Source organism: Bos mutus, chromosome 18, assembly GCF_027580195.1.
Source record: "Bos mutus isolate GX-2022 chromosome 18, NWIPB_WYAK_1.1, whole genome shotgun sequence".
Classification (NCBI taxonomy): Eukaryota; Metazoa; Chordata; class Mammalia; order Artiodactyla; family Bovidae; genus Bos; species Bos mutus.
Window position 1 is genome coordinate 17,638,905 of NC_091634.1, and position 6,876 is coordinate 17,645,780.

The following is a 6,876-nucleotide window of genomic DNA, read 5'->3' on the forward strand; positions in this document are numbered from 1 at the left end:
TAGGGACTTTCCTGGTAGTCCAGTGAATTGTTAAGAATCTGCCTTCCAAAGCAGGGCACTTGGGTTCAATCCCTGATGAGGGAACAATGAACCCATCCACCGCAGGACAACTAAGTCTCTGCAACACAACGAAAAGCCCTCACACCACAGGAAAGATTCTGCATGCCCCAATAAAAATCCTGCATGTAACAACTAAGAAATGACATAGCCAAACAAATATTTTTAAAAAAAAGAAGATGCAATACATATATAAAATGGAATGTTACACAGCCATAAAAAGGACCAAAACTATGCCATTTGCGGAGATGTGGATGGATCTATAGAATGTCATACAGGGTGAGGTAAGGCGGAAAGAGAAAAATTAATACTGTACATTAACATACATGTGGAATCTAGAAAAATGGTTTAGTATAGATGATCTTCTTTACAAAGCAGAAATAGACACACTGACATAGAGAATAAATATATACATACTAATTAATGCAGGGGGGAGGGATGAATTAGAAGATTTAGATTGACATATATACACTATTGATACTATGTATAAAATGGATAACTATCCATTTTAGTGGATAATGAGAACCTACTATAGCACAAAGAACTCTATTCACTCTGCATGAGCGTGCCAACTTGCTTTAGTTGTGCCCGACTCTGTGGACTGTAGCCCACCAGGTTCCTCTGCCCATGGGATTCTCAAGGCAAGAATACTGGAATGAGTGGCCATCCCCTTCTCTAGGGGATCTTCCTGACCCAGGGATTGAACCAGGATCTCTTGAATTGGTAGGTGTGTTCTTTACCATTAGCATCACATGGGAAGCCCACTCAAAACTCTGTGGGGACCTAAATGGGAAGGAAATTCAAAATGGGGGGGGGGGGGATATGTGTAAACATACAGCTGATTCACTTTGCTGTACATTTTCTAGATACAGCAGAAACTAACACAACATTGTAAAGTAACTATAATCCAATGAAGGAGAAAAAAAAAAAAAGACACCCTCTCCTGGCACGCTAAGGAGTTCTCTTGATGCCCGAGAGCCTGGCTAATATTTCTCCCAGGCAACTCCATGCAGCTTTACTGGCACATCCCAATCTAGGTATTGCCAGAGGATTGCCCTTTTACCTTCCTAGGAGCTCTCTGAGGGTCCTTTGTTTTGGCCCATGTCTCTTACGTCCCTCCAGCCAGAGCCATCCTTGAGACAAGTAGGGCAGAAAGCAATACAAGCAGCAGCGCTGGCCACCCAGTGTACTGAGGCCAGCATCCCCGCTGACGTACTCCATGCCCACAGCTGGGGGCTCACACACTGCAGCTTCTGCTCCCTGGGAGTCCTCCTGCCAGTCAGCTCTAGGCAGGAGACAGGACTCCTACCAGTAATTTCAGTATCTACATACTGAGAGTCTTTTCACTGTGTCCCATATTATCTCTTATACACTTTTCCACATTTTATGAAATTTTTTGTCTGTTTTAATTTGGATGTTTACTAAATTGCTGTTTACTAATTTTCTCAACAGCTGTACCTAATCTACTCTTAAATTTAGAAAAAGTATTTGAATACTTTAGTCCAAGAAAATCCACTGTGAATGTATTAAATCTCTCCATATTAGGGATGGAGATAGAGAAACAGATCTCCTCAGACTGACAATCCTCCATGCTCTCTCTCCCCTGGTATAGTTTTAGATTTGCACCCTGCACCTCATCCGCCCTTCCTCAGGCCTTCTTCTAACATCTCCTGTAGTGAAGGCATGCTGCTAATGAATCCTTTAAGGTTTTGCATATGTGAAAAAGTGTTTCTTCTTACTTTTTTATAAAAGATGGTTTCACCAGGTGGAGAATCAGAGAGTCACAATGTCTTTTCTTTTAATACTTTCAGTACTTCAAAATTTCATTGCTTCCTAAGAGTAGTGTTCTGTCATTCTTCTCTGTTCATCTGTTTCTCTGGCTGCTTTGAAATTTTCTTCATCACCACATTTAAGAAATCTGATTACAATGTGCCAAGTGTAGTTTTCTTCATGTTTCTCATGCTTAAATTTAACTAAGTGTTGTAGATCTGTAGGTTTCATGGTTTTCATCAAATACAGAAATATTTTGGCCATTATTCCCTAAGAGAGTTCATTAATCACATATTATCCCTCCCACGGGTTGTCTCACAGCTCACTGATCTTCTCATCATTTTTCGATTTTTTTTCTGTTTTTCATTTTGGATAGTTTCTGGCATTGTTTCTATTTCCAACTCACTAATATTGTCTTGCATCTAATTCAGGCTTCCTGGATGGCTCAGTGGGTAAACAATCCATCTTCAGTGCAGAAGACACAGTAGATGCAGGAAGATCCCCTGGAGAAGGAAATGGCAACCCACTCCAGTATTCTTGCCTGGGAAATCCCATGGACAGAGGAACCCGGCAGGCTACAGTCCAAAGGGTCACAAGAATTGCAAAGAGCTGGATACAACTGAGCGACTAAGCACACACACAGTGCCTAATCCACAGTAATTCTATCCAACAGAATACTTTTTTCTATTCAAGTTTGTTTTTCTAAATATACCTATGCTTCCAGCTTCCATGTGTGAGTGGTCCTCTCACCTCTTAAATATTTGGAACACAAAATTTTAATAACTTTTAAAATTTGGTTTACAAACTGTATCATGTTTGTGCTTTCTGGGTTTGTTTACATTGATTTCTTCTTCAATTGTTTATATTGATGCTATTGTTTTCTTTTTTTATTTAGTTATTTTAATTGGAGGCTAATTACTTTACAATATTGTGGTGGATTTTTCCATACACTGACATGAATCAGCCATGGGTGTACCTGTGTCCCGCATCCCAAATCCCCCTCCTACCTCCCTCTCCATCCCATCCCTCTGGGTTGTCCCAGTGCACCAGCTTTGAGTGCCCTGTTTCGTGCATCGAACTTGGACTGATCATCTATTTCACATATGGTAATATACATGTTTCAATGCTATTCTCTCAAATCATCCCACCCTCCCAGAGTCCAGAAGTCTGTTCTTTATCTCTCTCTCTTTTGCTATCTTGCATATAGGGTCATCACTACCATCTTTCTAAATTCCATATATATGCATTAATATACTGGTGGTTTTCTTTCTGACTGACTTACTTTACACTGTATAATAGGTTCCAGTTTCACCCACCTCATTAGAACTGATTCAAATGCATTCTTTTTAATAGCTCAGTAATATTCCATTGTGTATATGTACCACAGCTTTCTTATCCATTCGCCTGCCAGTGGACATCTAGGTTGCTTCCATGTCCTAGCTATTGTAAACAGTGCTGCAATGAATACTAGGGTACACATGTCTCTTGCAATTCTGGTTTCCTCGGTGTGTATGCCCAGCAGTGGGATTGCTGGGTCATATAGCAGTTCTATTTCCAGTTTTTTAAGGAATCTCCACACCGTTCTCCATAGTGGCTGTACTAGTTTGCATTCCCACCAACAGTGTAAGAGGGTTCCCTTTTCTCCACACCCTCTCCAGCATTTATTGTTGGTAGACTTTTTGATAGCAGCCATTCTGAGGGGCGTGAGATGGTACCTCATAGTGGTTTTGATTTGCATTTCTTGATAATGAGTGATGTTGAACATCTTTTCATGTGTTTGTTAGCCATCTATATGTCTTCTTTGGAGAAATATCTGTTCTTTGGCCCATTTTTTGATTGGGTCATTTATTTTTCTGGTATTGAACAGCATGAGCTGCTTGTATATTTTTTAGATTAATTCTTTGTCAGTTACTTCGTTTGCTATTATTTTCTCCCATTCTGAAGGCTGTCTTTTCACCTTGCTTATAGTTTCCTTCATTGTGCAAAAGCTTTTAAGTTTAATTAGGTCCCATTTGTTTATTTTTGCTTTTATTTTCATTACTCTGGGAGGTGGGGCATAGAAGATCTTGCTGTGATTTATGTCAGAGAGTGTTTTGCCTGTTTTCCTCCAGGAGTTTTATAGTTTCTGGTCTTATATTTAGGCCTTTAATCCATTTTGAGTTTATTTTTGTGTATGGTGTTAGAAAGTGTTCTAGTTTCATTCTTTTACAAGTGGTTGACCAGTTTTCCCAGCACCACTTGTTAAAGAGATTGTCTTTGCTCCATTGTATATTTTTCCCTCCTTTGTCAAAGATAAGGCATCCAGATGTGTGTGGATTTATCTCTGGGCTTTCTATTTTATTCCATTGGTCTATATTTCTGTCTTTGTGCCAGTACCATACTATCTTGATGACTGTAGATTTGTAGTATAGGTCTGCAGTCAGGCAGGTTGATTCCTCCATTTCCATTCTTCTTTCTCAAGATTGCTTTGGCTATTTGAGGTTTTTTGTATTTCCATACAAACTGTGAAATTATTTGTTCTAGTTGTGTGAAAAATACTGTTGGTAGCTTGATAGGGATTGCATTGAATCTGTAGATTGCTTTGGGTAGTATATTCATTTTCACTATATTGATTCTTCCAATCCATGAACATGGTATATTTCTCCATCTATTTGTGTCATCTTTGATTTCTTTCATCAGTGTTTTCTAGTTTTCTATATATAGGTCTTTTATTTCTTTACATAGATTTATCCCTAGGTATTTTATTATTTTTTTGCAATGGTGAATGGGATTGTGTCCTTAATTTCTCTGTTTTCTCATTGTTAGTGTATAGGAATGAAAGGGATTTCTGTGTATTAAATTTATATCCTGCAACTTTACTATATTCATTGATTAGCTCTAATAATTTTCTGGTGGTGTATTTAGTTTTCTATGTATAGGACTATGTCATCTGCAAACAGTGAGTTTTACTTCTTCTTTTCCAGTCTGGATTTCTTTTATTTCTTTTTCTTCTCTGACTGCTGTGGCTAAAATTTCCAAAACTATGTTGATAGTAGTGGTGAGAGTGGAGACTCTTGTCTTGTTCCTGACTTTAGGTGAAATGCTTTCAATTTTTCACCACTGAGGATAATGTTTGCTGTGGGTTTATCATATATGGCTTTTATTAGGTCAAGGTATGTTCATTCTATGCCTGCTTTTTGGAGAGGTTGTTTTTTTTTTTTATGCAACAAATTTTATTTAGCATAGTCAGTCCCAACATTCAGCACAAAAAGAGTTTACAGAGGATACAAAGTGCATTAATAAAAGCCAGTCTTTACCAAAAGAAAATAGAAAATATATTATTGACTCAAAATATTTTACACTTGAATGATAAACTGCAAAAACTTATTTTGGGCATCTACTTATATAAGAGAAAGGAAGAGAAGAAAAGAATACTTTAGAAGAGTTCAATCTCCATATGGTATCAGAGAAGTCAGTAGAAGTCACCGAGACCAGCAGTCTTTCTTGCTTTCTGCATTAGTGCCCTCAGCTGGAACTGATTATGGGACAGAAGATGTACATGCTTCAGGAAGACATCTAGATCTATTACTCCCTGCCTCAAGGCTTCTCCCAGGTAAAAAACAGTGTCTTCAATAGCATTTTCCTCTGCATACAGATTTAGGATCTGTTTGTATAGTGGGGCTGTGGGAATGATAACTTCATCAATATCATTGTTTTCAGATTGATTTTCCATTTTCTCCAGAGCAGAACTGAGTTCTTCATCCTTCTTTCTCAAAAGTTCTATGTTTTTATCAACCTCAGCTACTTCTTGATCTTAACGGTTAACCATCTCTTCGAGTTTCTGGTGACTTTTTTCAGGTCTTCCTCTGTTCGTTACAAGGCATTGAGTTCTGCCTGGGCACAATCCATTTCCTCCTTCATCCGACATCTCAGTTTGTCACTGACCGCTGAGATGAGAGAGGCTCGGATAGTGTCCTCACTGACTGTGCCACCCCTACTGGGACCAACAGCGGTCACAGGAGGCTGGGAAGGGTACTGGGAACTTGTTGTGGCAGGATACTGACCACCAGGTGGGTAAGGACAGCCTGTGTAACCACTGGGATTGGGAGGGTACCCAGATGGGTATGCAGAAATCCTACTTGGCATGCCTGGCATGTAGGAATTATTTGGTTGCCCTGTTGCCTGATATGGTGGATAGGATGCTGAAACAATAGGATGAGAGAAGACTGGAGGTTCATCTCCAAACACCACAATTATGACTTGAATAAGCCCCAACAAGTCTGACTGGGGTGCTCCCATTCATGTAGATTAGGAAGATATATCTTCCCATTAGCATCCACGTGCTTTCCTATTTTAATAGTCATTGAGCTAGTAGGCTTAACGAAACAGATAGGGGGATTATATGGATATGTGTCCAACAGCCACAGGCAGATTGAAATATTGTATGTATGACCTCTATAACCCACAGAAATTGTTCCAGTAAGGTTCATTAGTTCCCTGGAACTGCCATCATTAAAAACATATGAATCCAATACAGGTTTGAAATCTTTGTATAGAGTAATAACGTTAACAGTTTCACGTACAGTTAGGTCTCTGTATTTGTACTTGGACACCATTTTCTTGAGCTGGCTCTCTGACTTCACCATGGTGGCCGCCTCACGACTCTGGTCCCTGCAGGCAGAGGGTCAGCCGCTCTGGGGCTGCCCCAGGCCACCCCACACAACTGCACATGGATGAGCCAGCCCCTCAGCCCCCTGGAGAGTTTTTATCATAAATGGATGTTGAATTTTGCCAAAGGCTTTCTCTGCATCTATTGAGAAAATCATATGGTTTTTCTCTTTCAATTTATTAATGTGGTATATCACATTGATTGATTTGTAAATATTGAAGTATATTGATTCTATTCTTTAATTCTGTTTTTCAATTGTTCTTTGGCCCATTTTTTGATTGGGTCATTTATTTTTCTGGTATTGAACTGCATGAGCTGCTTGTATATTAATTCTTTGTCAGTTACTTCTCCAAAGAAGACATATAGATGGCTAACAAACACATGAAAAGATGCTCAACATC

At 39.2% G+C, this 6,876-nt stretch overlaps 1 pseudogene; it reads right to left on the bottom strand.

Annotated features, from left to right (window-relative positions):
- Window positions 1–5,278: 5,278 nt before the first annotated feature.
- LOC102279128 (tumor susceptibility gene 101 protein pseudogene) lies at window positions 5,279–6,452 on the bottom strand (annotated as a pseudogene).
- Between the last annotated feature and the right edge of the window lie 424 nt (window positions 6,453–6,876).